This window comes from Urocitellus parryii, chromosome 1, assembly GCF_045843805.1.
Source record: "Urocitellus parryii isolate mUroPar1 chromosome 1, mUroPar1.hap1, whole genome shotgun sequence".
NCBI classification, from domain to species: domain Eukaryota; kingdom Metazoa; phylum Chordata; class Mammalia; order Rodentia; family Sciuridae; genus Urocitellus; species Urocitellus parryii.
The window spans coordinates 280950918-280963587 of record NC_135531.1 but is presented as its reverse complement, the minus strand read 5'-3'; the positions used below and the strand labels follow the sequence as shown (position 1 = coordinate 280963587).

The 12670-nt window shown below is 56.6% G+C and overlaps 1 protein-coding gene across 1 annotated transcript in view; it reads right to left on the bottom strand.

Moving 5' to 3' along the window:
- The window catches only part of Mlph (melanophilin), a 43892-nt gene extending 43727 nt beyond the window's left edge, over nt 1-165 (bottom strand). Inside the window, exon 1 of the mRNA XM_077795269.1 lies at nt 81-165. The gene's annotated coding sequence lies outside the window, so the exon portion shown is untranslated. The remainder of the gene's footprint in view (nt 1-80) is intronic.
- Nucleotides 166-12670: the final 12505 nt, after the last annotated feature.

The window sequence follows — 12670 nt, the reverse complement described above, 5'->3', positions numbered from 1 at the left end:
GGCTAGTGGACTCTCCCTAAGCCTGGGCTCCCTGTCCTGGAGCCCACCAGGTCCAACTTTCCCTCTCTCGGTGCACTCACCAGCCTCTTTCCCAGGGACGCTCAGCCCCTGGCGGAGCGGGTCCTTGGAGCTGCTCCTCCTCCGAATCCTGAGAGTGAGAATGAGGATCTGTCAGCCAGGATGTCGGCCAGGGCGCACTGCCGCCAGGAAGGTGCAGGGGGCCAGGCCGCTGCGCTCCAGACCTGCCCCCAGCCGCCCGCCTAGGTCACGTGCTCCGCGCCCCGCCCCGCCCCGCCCAGCTCCCGGATCTCTGGGCACCTGGGGCGCCGGCTAAGACCCAGCCGAGCAGACACCCTGGGGCTCCTTACAAGCTAGTTTTTTGGGGAAAAGCGATGACAGGGAGACAAAGAGTGAGCCACACCCGCGAGTCGCGCACAATTGCGACAACATTGCCTGGGTGCTGGCACCAGCTTGCTGAGCACCCAGGGAGTGCGTGGTACCTCCTTGAATTAATTCCCTTTCTATCGCTGCAGGGAGAAAGGCTCCGAAAAGCACCTTGACCAGACCCACCAGTTAGTAAGTGGCATCTTGCACTTGAAGGTTTCGTGCCACAGACCGGGCCCCAACCGCAGGGGCCAGTAGGCCTGTCCCAGCCCAGTCAAGATCCCAAGAGGACTGAGGGAGCCCGGTCGTCCTGGAGCTGGCGGACTCTAGGGTCAGCGATTGGATGCTCAGGGGCACTTCAAACCCAGTGGGTCCCTAGCCAAATTGGCATCTCCAGCCCACTTGGCCAGCTTATCCTCCTGAACTGCCCTGGACTTCAGGGGAGTTTCACCCTCTTCCTCCAGGTCTGGGCGTCAGAGAATCCTAACCTCCCTCCCTCACTTGTCCTTTAAAAATGATCTTTTCCTAGGAACTGCTTTGGCAACTCAGTTTCCACATCTGCAAAATAGGATGGAGTATAAATAAATGGACAGGTTCATGGTGAGGGGATTACTGTCTCCACTTGGCAGAGCGGGAACCAGCCTCAGGGACCTCTGATAGCACTGGACAAATCCAAAGCTTCCAGAAGCCACCAGGCCCTTCCAGTTGAGCATCAGTTGCCTGCTGAGCCCGCCACACTGGAGGTGAACTGGTCACTTCAGGCCCTGGGAGGTGAGGACAGGACACTCCCTGCCACCGCCCACCCAGCTGTGTGAACCTGTAAACAGGTGGAACATGCCTAAATCGCCATGCCACAGCCCATGGGGATCCGGTTTTCACTTCCTTACCCTATACTACTATTGGTTGTAAAATTAACCCTTAAAAGTTGGTATTGAAAATGTAAGTTTCTTAAGGGCAAATTTTTTTTTTAATACTGTAGTGCCCATTCATTTGAACTATTTACACCTATCTCAATCTAGATCCAATTCACCTTTCTAACAATTGCAGAGAAGCCATTGCATGGGTTGCCATGATTACTTACCAGTCTTCTATTGGTTTTCATTTTTTTGTTCTTTTAAAATAATTCTGCCACAAATATCACTACAGGCAATTCTGAGTATCATGAACACATAGATATTGATGGTGTAGAAATAGTGTACAGATACAGACGTCATTGTTCATGCACGCATCTATCATTATAAAATCCTAAAATTGGAATTGCTGAGTTGAAGGTCGTATGTGATTTTTAAGGGAAATTCTAAAATTGAAGCCACTTTGAATTGTTGAAACAATATCCCCGCTGTCGGACCACCTGTTTGTCTCTGTCTTGCAGAGCCTCGCCCTCAGTTCCATGTCTGTGTGGTTCCCTGGTTAACACCTGCAGTTCTCTGCCCTGGGGACAGGGCAGCAGGGGCTGTGATGTTGCCCTGGCTGTCCCTCTGCACAGTGCTTGAGGCATAGTGCAAGTGCCAGTAAATATTTGCTGAAAACACGTTGTTCGGTAATCGCGATCACATGGTAGTGTATTTTGATATTGCTGCTCATTCTGACTTTGCCTGATGGTCATTTTCCAAACAGAACTCTGCCCTTCCCCACCCAGGTGGACTGAGCTCACAGCACTTTCCTGGTTCCGTGGGGAAGGGACTGGGGGGGAAGGTGGGACTCAGGGAGGAAGGGCTGAGACCTGAGCCGTCTGCACAGCCATCACTTTTTCTTTGCTCTTATGCTTTGTTGGCCCTGTGTTTTGAGACAGCGACCCCAACTCAGCTCAGCCTCTGGCTCTTCCTGGGGTTGATCCAAGACCATCTCTCTCGCTGTCCAGGAGGGGTGTGCTGGCGCCAGGACACTCCCCCTTCTGCTTGAAGCTTTGCTGAATTTCATTTCATTTCATTTCAGATGGCTGAGCCTCTGGGCCTGGACCTCCACTCTGGCCCAGGCCTCGCAGTGGTGTCCAGCTCTGGGTGCCAGGTCAGTCAGGGGCACAGAAGCTGTTGCAGGCAGACCTGGAAACACACAGGCAGAGCCCGCCAGTGGTTCTCTGCCAGTCAGCCTCAGTCTGTGCTGCCCTGTGGCAAGTGGCCGGCAGCTTCCTACCCCAAGTCCCAATGGATAGTGTAGGCATTACGGGAACAATTCTTTCCACCCCTCCACTTCCATAATTCACAGAAATGACCTAATTTCAATTTCAACGGTGTAAATTGCACTTCATATTTCACATTCATGTCTTGTTTGAACTTTCCAGAATGTTTGCAGTTTGATAATGACTCTCCCCACAGTGAAATATGTCACAAGACTCTCTCAGCTCAGTCTGATGCCAGCCCAGGGCGTGGTGGTCAGCATCAACTGGAGCCCAACCCAGAAGCAGGAGCGAGATTCCAGCAGCACCTCACCCTGCCCACCCCTCACCAGGGCCAGATCCCAAGGCACCTTACCAACCAGAGACACAGCTGTGGCCCCCTGCCCCGACCCCGACCCTCGCTCAAGCTGGCCCTTCAGGGTCAGTTCCCTCCCCATCACCACCACTGAAGCCCAAACCCAATCAACTTCCTGTGCCACCATCTGCAGTTGCCTGACCCCACAAACCCAATCCAGTCTGATGGCTTCCTGGAACACAGTATGTGCCTCCATACTGAGTGGAAAGTTACTCTTCTCCTCCAGCCTTCCAAAGTTGACCTTTAAAATTGGCTAAAACCCTATCTGCAACTCATTATCAAACTGCAAATTGTATTTCAGGGCTTTGGAAACACTTGATTACAATTTTTAAAATTTAAAATCACTCACTCACATAATAAGAACTTCACACAGGCGTGGGAAGTGGGATGAGGGGCTCAGGCAAGTCTAGCTCCTCAGTGTGGGGCCACAAACCAGGAGGCCTCCAGAATAGTTATTAAGACATCCTCATCTCCTGCCAGGAGTGGAGGCACACGCCTGTAATCCCATGGCTCAGGAGGCTGAGGCAGGAGGATTGTAAGTTAAAAGTCAGCCTCAGCAACTTAGCAGGGCCCTGTCTCAAAATAAAATATAAGAAAGTCTGGGAATGTGGCGTGGTGGGCAAGTATCCCTGGGTTCAATCCCCAGTACGGGGGAAAAAGAAATCCTCATCTCCTGACCCCTGGGGAACAGACTGTATGGAGCACCAGACCCCAAATATCATTCCAAAAAGTGGCATCTCCAGATGACACACAGCCTACCCAAATTTGAATTTCAGATAAATCATGAATATCACAATAAATATTGCATGGGCGTACTTGTGCTAAAATATTATTTGTCTGTCTGAAATTCAAGTTTAACTGGGTATCATGTATGGACATCTTACAAATCTATGCCACTGTTACAAGGCACACCCCGAGCAGGGTTCTCTGCTAAACTCGGCCTCCACAGGGGGTATGTCTTCTGACCTGGGTTGGGGATATTTGGGCAGATGGTTTAAGCCTGAATGTCTCGGGCCTCTGGGGCGTGGAGAAGCAGCCCTTCCCTTTGTCAGAGATGCTCCGGGGGATTCTTACCGCACTTTGCCTGCTTTACATAAGGGTCCACCCCATCTCCTCTCCTTTCTGTGAGGCCAATTTCTAGGGCCAGGTCCCAGCCTAGATCAAGAGGGAAAATAAAGTTCCTGCTCTGGAAATACATGGCCTCTCATGGACCTACCGTAGTTGGAGCTCACATTTGTCACCAAGCATAGGGGGAAATGTGGGGACTGGGCTTGAACTAACTGAACTGAGTTTATGGATCTGGGACAAGGCTCCCACCTCTCAGGATCCGACTTCCTGACAAGGACACTGGGGAGCCACGCGCACTGTGGAGACGGCTCTGCACAGCCGGTGGGGTGAGCCAGGGCGAGATGCTGCCCCTGCCTCTGCAGAGGATCACGAGAGCCAGGAAGACCCCGTGAGGCGGAGCGTGAGAGGGGGTTGTACGTGGGACGGGAGCCTCTACCACTTGACCGTGCTGCCGGCCAGGCCCAGAGGACGCTCTTCACCAAGGCACGCGCCAACAGGGTGTGTGTGGGGTGCTGGCTCCTCTGTAGTGACCTTGAGGTGCCATGGACCTGCACTCCCCAGGGCCCCAGGAGATGTCAGGACTCGGACCAGCAGAGCTCAGGTGGTGGTGCTTGGCTGTCGGGGGATTCAGGGCTCGGACCAGCAGAGCTCAGGTGGTGGTGCTTGGCTGTCGGGAGATTCAGGACTCGGACCAGCAGAGCTCAGGTGGTGGTGCTTGGCTGTCAGGAGATTCAGGACTCGGACCAGCAGAGCTCAGGTGGTGGTGCTTGGCTGTCAGGAGATTCAGGACTCGGACCAGCAGAGCTCAGGTGGTGGTGCTTGGCTGTCGGGGGATTCAGGACTCGGACCAGCAGAGCTCAGGTGGTGGTGCTTGGCTGTCAGGAGATTCAGGACTCGGACCAGCAGAGCTCAGGTGGTGATGCTTGGCTGTCAGGGCAGGGTGCACAAAACCTTCCCACTGGACAATACCCAGAAAGGCAACCAGGATCCCTTTGCCACCGTGTCTGTGGGGACGGCTAATAGAACATGGGGTTCCTGGGGACTGAAAAGATCAGCAGTGAACTAGGGGACTTCTTAATGGGTGTGTGCAGATAATTGAAGACTCTGTGAGAGAGTGCAAGAAGGCTTGGAGGAGAAACGATTGGGTCACAGCCCTCACCTCATCAGCAGCTTACTCCCTGATGGGATTAGTGGTAGCTGGAGGCCGTGGGGCGGCTGGAGGAGGTGGCCATTGGGGGTGTGGCTATGGGGTATATATTTTGAATCTGGATTTGGAGTCTCTCTGCTCTCTGCTCACCATGTGAGAGGCTCCCTCCACCCACTCTTCCATGCCACCTGAGCCCCGAGGGTGGCGCCAACCTTCTATGGACTGAGACCTCTGAAACCAGGTCCCTAAGTAGTCCTTTAGTACTCTGTGGTGGTTCTGGTTGGATCTTTTCGTCACAGCATCAGAAAAGCCAACCAAAATAGCTACTTATTGTCCTTGGGGGAAAGGAAATGAACTTTGAGAGTTCCTGGGTGTAGGTTCTGGGCTGACACCGATCCGGGGAGGCACCGTACCGTCACCAGGAGAGAGGGTCTGAAAAGGCTTTTCCGTGGGAGGGACAGTGGTACATCTTCTCCCTGTGATCCCGGTGGTGCCCACTCTGACGCTCACCAGATTCCTCAGACACTCTGAGCTCCACTGGTCCAAAGTTGTGACGATATTTTCCCATTTGGACCCTGGGGACAGGAAATTTGAAAGCATGCTGGATGCCTGGTAAGACACATTTGTGTGGCAAATCCTACAAAGATTCAGAGGGATGGACTTTGGTGATTTTCAGAGAACTAAAGCTGTAGGCATGCTGGGAAATGTCCCTGAAAGGGAAGGACAAGTCACATTCTGCCTTCTCTGCCTGGAGGCCAGAGCCACAGCCCTGCTGAGACTCTCTGGACTTTGGAGGCAGCACATGCCTCACTTGGGAATGGTGTACCGATTTATTTGGCAGGTGACCTGGAAGGCTGACAGGTTGGAGTGGAACTTGGAGCATGAGACAGTTCTCCAGCAGGCCCAGGCACTCATGCCAAGTGCTCTGGCCCCGCAGGATCAGGGAAGATTAAGAGAGGAAGATTGGGGAAGACAGGCGTGCGTATGGGTCACGGGACTAGGTGCCAGGTGTGAACCTTGGATGATGTCATTGCTCAACAGAGGCCATCCACTACAAGAGGACCGTGAAGGAATAGCAATGCTGGGGGATTCCCACTGTGGAGGGCAGCTTCTGTCCTTGGTCACCTTGGTGTTTCACCTGGTGTCCATAGGGAGGCCCTGTGAACCCCGGTGCAGAGGCTCCACCTCACCAAGGTGAGCGTCTGACTGGCGCTGAGCCCTTGTGCAGGATCCTCCCATGTGTGGACCAGCTGGCCCTTGGCACTGGTGCAGAATTTTGGCATTTGGTGGGTGCTGGTGGGAGACGGGTTGGGAGGTGCCACCAGGAAGGACTTTGGATTTCCTAGCTGGAGCAGCAGGCACAGAATCACTGCCTGCCCCTCCCTTCAAACCAACTACGTATTCAACAGGCAACGCCAAAGGAGCCTGGGTAGATGAGGTGGGACCGGAGAGACCTCAGCGTGACAGCCTGGTCACTCGGCGAGGTTCCTGCTTTCTCTTCATCTTCTACCAAGCCCTGCACTGGATGCTGAGAGACCCGCAGCTAGAACCTCCAACAGGCCCTGGTCAAAACGAATCCAGACAAGCCTCTCTCTCCAGCCCAGGGCTGGGAAAGGGGACCCGGGAGAGACCCAGAAGAGGCTCAGCCCCACCCCACAACCCCGTGGGCCTCAGAGGGCAGCGCGTCCTGCCGGCAGCAGGGTCCGCAGTAAGAGCCTGGGCCATCCCAGCCCTGCTCCGTGATGGGACACCAGGGGGCAGCTGAGCCTGCTCACAGCAGCAGCAGGGAAGCTGGGGGTCTCCTGCCCTCTGCCTGGTGACACAGGGACAGCCAGGCCTAGTGCTTCGGACCCCACCCCAAGTTCCCTAATGTTTCGGGGCCCAGCGAGGCACCTTGTGCCCCTACAGACAGCGAGGCAGAGTGGAGCTGGGGGCGTGGAGCCCACCCTAAGAACATGGCGAGGTACAGAAAAGGAGCTGTCCCCGGAAGGCAAGCCCACAGAAGCCCGTCGGAACCTTAGACTCCAACCCCAACTTTAACCCCAAAGGGCGACGGTCTGCTAAAATACGAGACTTAGCTAGGGTAGACCAAATGACCAGGACACAGTGCAAAGTCACTGGTTACGTCCAGACCCGGAAAAACCACACGGAAGACAACCCGTGGGGACGCCCCTTAGGTGGATCAATGCAGGGACTGTCTGTGAGGATCCTGAAGCAGTTGTCATAAACATGCCTCAAGTCAAGGTCATAAAGCACATCACTGATCAGTCTCAAGTTATTGATTAATGCAACATTAAGACTTAGGAGACCAGAATGCCACCCACTGGCTGTGCCATCTTCAGAAGGATTTCGACCTTATGGTGCCTTGATGTCTCTGTCTACAAGGTGGAAATCATGTGTTCGGCTGGAAGGTCAGGCAGGGCACACGCAGGTGCTTGTCCACCAACAACCATGTCCCTTCTGAGGGACAGAGTCTTGGAGTGTGCAGGTGTCCTGGCTCCCTCGTAGGGAGGGTGCCCACTTCTGCACCGTGGCGGTGACAGGAGAGGTTTCAGGGGAGCGGGTCCCTTCCAGAACAAACGGAGAGTACTCACTAGAAGAAAGCCCTTTGCCACCCATGCTTCCCCTTCTTCCTGCCCAGAACTCAGAGGTAAGGTGTAGAGCTGCAGCAACTATTTGGCAACCAAGAGGAGACGAGACAGAGGTTTGGCGTACTTGTTCCCAGAGGAGAGAGTGCCCAGGTGGAAGTCAACATGGAAGGGACCCTGAGGTGCACAGACAAGCCTGAGGCTCCGATAGCATCACTAAGCTGTGTTCCCAGACTGACAGTGACCCTCTGAACTGTTGTATGGCAGCTCATCTAGGGTGTGTTCTCAAGTGGTTTTCTGAGCTTTAAATGCAAATGGTTTAGTGAAGACGATGCCCGGTGGGGTGGGCGGGGGGCTAGCTACAGGTGTTTGATGCCAGGTTCTGTTCTGAGGGTCTACACCTCCCACCTCATTTAATCTTCACAACTTCCAAAAGAGATGGGCGCCAGGACTGTCCCCATTTCAGAGGCCCACAGGGAGCCTGGCTTAAGGTGAACATAAATGGTGGCACAGGGTGATAGGCACCCCTCCCTAGTGCCTGGCTTAGCCAACGTTATCAATATTTTCTGTTGCTATGGTGACATTAGAGCATTTGTGTGTGTTTATGTGCAAACCTCTAGGACAGCTCTTATCACATTGAAACTCCTCCCTCTCTTACCCTCTTCCTGCCCTTTCTGCACCCTTCCCAAGAGTCTCCCTTTGCCAGGTGCTAGGGAGGCAGGAAGGGAAGCAGGTCAGGGGCATCTCCAGCCAGCACGGCTGCAGGTCCTGCAGACCCGTGCCGGTCCCTCCAACACCTTCCCTGCTAAGGTGCTCCTGGGAATGGGGGGAGTGCGCCAGGCCTCAGGGGCAGTTTCCTGCAGTGAGTCCTCAGAAGGAGGGGGCCTGTGGGCTGTCGCCTACGGCAGCTGGCGGCTCGATGGGGATTCCTGCCCTGGTTTCCAGGTGTCTGGCCCTGGACCCCCTCCCCCAGGCCTGGGCCCTGCCACACCCTCTGAGCTCAGCTGGGAGCGCCTGGCAGCAGGACCCCTGCTGTGGACCTACAAGCCACCATCTGCTCGGGAGGGTGTGTAGCCTCGGGTCCTTGGCCAGGGTACATTCTTTTGGAACACTGCAGGTCCCCACCCTGGGGTGCCCTGTCCCTTCCTTCCCTGTGACTTAATCAGACCATACTACAGCAGCCACAAGGGAGCAGTCATGGGATCCAGCAGGGACCTACCCACAATCCCCACACTAGTCATTGTTGGGTGGCAGTTGGTAATGGGCAGTGACGTGTGGTCACAGGCTTCTCTGGATTCCTTTGATGAACAATCCAGTACCTGGAACACGGCAGCAGGTGGGCCTGCCCCGGGGTGAACAGTTGGAAGCAAGGGAGCCAACTAGGAAACCCGCCAAGAGGAGTGGTCAAGGGAGCTGGCTCCTGGCGGGGTCTGCCGAGGGCACCCTGAGGTCAGGACCTAGGCCACAGGTTTCTGTGGGAACTTCAGAAGGGACAGTTCGCCCCCGCAGGAGCACTAAGTTAATCTCCCTGTCGTTGACGGCAGCACCGTCATTAACCTGGGACTGGCTTGTGGAAGCAGCCCCCACCCCCAGCAGGACGTCCTCCTGACAGTGAGAAGAGGACCTGCGAGGCTCAAGACCTCCCGGGGGCCTGGGGAGGAGAGAGCCGTGACTCGGGAGCCTGGACAGTGGGGCCAGTTCTCCCGGCAGACGCCAAACAGCGGCAGGCTTGGCCGCAGCGCTGCCCCCTGTGGCCTCCGCAGGAGAAGGGCCCACCCCAGGCGCTCTGTGCCCGGGCCTCACTCCCCCCCACTGTGGCAAAGCTCTGCTGCCTGGTTTTGGGGTCCGACGGGGATTTTCTGTGGACATTTGGGGTTTCAGTTCCCGCTCTCCCGTAACAGTTATTTGAGTGCTTTTACAGAATTGTTTTTAATATTAAATTAAAAAAATAAGTTAATTAACTCTCCCCTGGTGCTGGTGCCTGATCTGTGGGTGGCCCGAGCTGTGGTGTGGCCACCCATGAAACCCTTCTGGCCGCCATCACCACTTGGCTCTGCTCGTCCTGCTCAGGCAGCCCCTGGGTGGGGTGCCTTCCCACCGCCCCCAAATACAGGGTCAAGACCCAGGGCCCACCCAGGCCCCAGGGCCTCTAGGCCTGCAGAGGCCTCCAGGGACCTACCCACAGTCCCCAGGGCTCTCCCCTTACCCCAACCTCAACCAGCAGCTGGGACCCCAGCGCCTCCTTTTGTGGACCTGGGGGCCCGGCCCCGCTCCCACCCCACCAGTCAAGGGGCATCACTCTGCACAGCAGTGGGAGCTGGGGCAGCGACCTGGAGGGCTGGTCACCTGGGAAGGGGCCAGGCACAGTTTCTAGCTTGGAGGAGGGGCAGAGGGGTGGGGCCTGCACTTCCTGGGAAACAATGGGACACTGTGGGTGTCTGTCATGAGTTGTGTGGCTTCTGGAGTGGCCTGGGAGCCTGGCCAACTCAGCCACCGGCTCTGGGGACTTGCAGGAGAGCCTCCTAGAGACGGGGAGGTGCTCCCTCCCCTCCGGCCACACCCAATACTCCACCTGGGCCTGTGGGTGCCAGGCCCAAGGCCTGGGAAACTCAACCTGGTGCCCTAGGTTTGCCCCTTTCCTGGTGCCAGCCCCCACTCAAAGGGACAGGGCTGTCCCCTCGAGGAGGTGAGGGTGCTGGGAACGCAGCCCAGTCTCTCGTCCTGGCCCTGGGGGCTCTGGGCCAGAGTCTGGATGGGAGACAGAGAGCAGTGTTGCTGCCCAGGGAACCCCGATGAGGTGGGAGAGCTAAGCCAGCCAGGGGTGAGACGTCAGCTCCCTGCCCCGCGGTCACAGCAGAAACCACCTTATGACTGGTAAAGCAAACGAGGGTGTGGCCTCCAGAACTGGAGAGTCCGCAGCTCCTGCCACAGCCCTCAGGGAGGCGTGACCTGCAGTCGGCGCCATGTCCCCAACCGTCCTGAGTAAGGGAGGCGAGGTTTCATGGAGTGGCTCTACAAAAGTCACTAGGCAGTGCTGGTGCAGCTGGGTCCTGCACAGGCCTGTCTGAGAGCAAGGGTGACTTCTGTGCTTCCCTGCTGCCCGGCTTCTAGGTCACCAGGCCTCTGGGGTCCCTGCAGTAGCCCTGGGGATGCCATGGTGAGGGCCAACTCTGGTGGCCACTGACTTGGTGACGGCTGAGCGGGGCCTACTGGCGGAGTGCCCTGGGCCCCCTCAGTCACCACGACCTGTCTTTGAAGGGACCTCTACACTTCTCTGCCCTTCATGTCACCTTCACAGAGCTCAGGCCCCAGTACCACTGTCTGGGCTGTGCCCCTACCTGTCCCTTGGCTGCTCTCCCTGCAGCCACATGCCCACCTCACTCTGCAGATGCTGCTCAGCCCCCTCTGCCTTGCTGACCCCAGTGCCAGGTGCTTTGCTGTAACCCTCAGGGCCTGTTTGGCCCTGGAGTGGGATCCACCAAGCTCCGAGCGTGCCTCAGGGCAGCGGCCACAGCTGGAGGAGCAAGCCTGCCTTGTGTGTGCAGAGCAGGAGGAGAAAGGCCAGTGCTGCAAGAGCTGACGACCTGCTGGCCCCTGCCTGTCTCCTGGGAGCAGCAGAGCCTGGGTGCAGGCCTAGGTGACAGGCCACTCCAAGCCAGCTGGAGTGGTGACTTGGTGTGCTGGCAGGCCCCTTGGCCCTCTGCTGCCCTCTACTGGCCAACATGGGTTACCGGGTGGGGACCCGGGATCACACACACTTGGGAAGAGCCGCCAGACTCACCAGCTGCCCACAGCTGACCTCCATCTGCTAACTGCACCCATCTGCCCAGCTCTGATCTGGAGCCCTGCCCATCCTCACTGAGGGGCGCTCAAGTGGACACCAGGCTGTCTTGCCTGATGTCCATCAGTGTCTGAGGTCCCATTTCACAGAGTTCTTGCAGACAGACCCGTGTCTTGGGTGCTTTCATGTTCATAATCTTTTCTTAAATGGCTTGCCACCTCTTTGGGTGTCTGGTTTCAGGGTGACAGTTGTTGGAAGCTGTGACATCTCTGCTTGATTCTCGGGCAGTGATTTCAGACGTCTGCACTCTGGAGTCAGCCCTGGTCCTGCCAGGACCTCCCTGGTGCAACGCAGGGAATCAGGCCTCCCTCGTCAGGTATCAGTGGCCTTTAGGGACATCCTACCCAGTGCAGAGCCCCATCCTGCCCCTTGGCCAGCCTGGTGGGCAGCCCTGAGGGCCAGCTCTGCCTCCAGAGCAGCTTGACCGGGCACCTGCCTCCCCTCTGCCACTCCCCTGGAATGAAGATGACGGTGAGTGTGTAAAACCCAGGGGTGGTTTTCCTGCCTCAGAGACTCACCCTAGAAGACCCCGGAAGGAGACAGAGCCCACGGCTACATCCATACGGGGCAGCCTTCAGGGAGCATTTCTAGGCTGCGGAGCGCATCTTTAATTGGGTTCTTTTCCTTTGCTCTCTGGGTACTGATCCGAGCTGAAGATCCCCTCCTCTTGCCTTCCCAGGGACTGCACCACTGTCTGGGTTTAAGGAGACTCGTCACTCTGAGGCCTTTCTTCCTCCTCCTTCCCACTCCTCTTTTTTATGGAATAAACGGCACCTGACCATCGCTCCCCTCCCAACCCTTCAGACAGTGAAGTGCCAAGGCTTCAGCGGCTCTCTGCAGAGCAGGATCCTCTACCTTCTGGATCGTCAGGGAGCAGCAGGTGCCCGGGCCCAGACTCGTGCAGCCAGGGCAACCTGGGTGCCCACGCCCAGTGCAGGAAAGGCCGAGCGGGAAGGGCCACGGGCTCTCCCCTGTGCCTCCAGCTCCGTGCCCAGTTTCTTTCTACCTCGCCCAGGTTTCCTTGGCACCATCAAGCCAGTTCCCATGGTGGGCTGTGGGTCAGGATGTGCTTCAGAGCTATCCAGCTGTGGGTTGAGGACGCTGGGATTTTTATCCCCCAGTTCCCTGCCTGTCATCCGTGGTGGCTGAGGGAGCTCCTCCATCAGGAGAG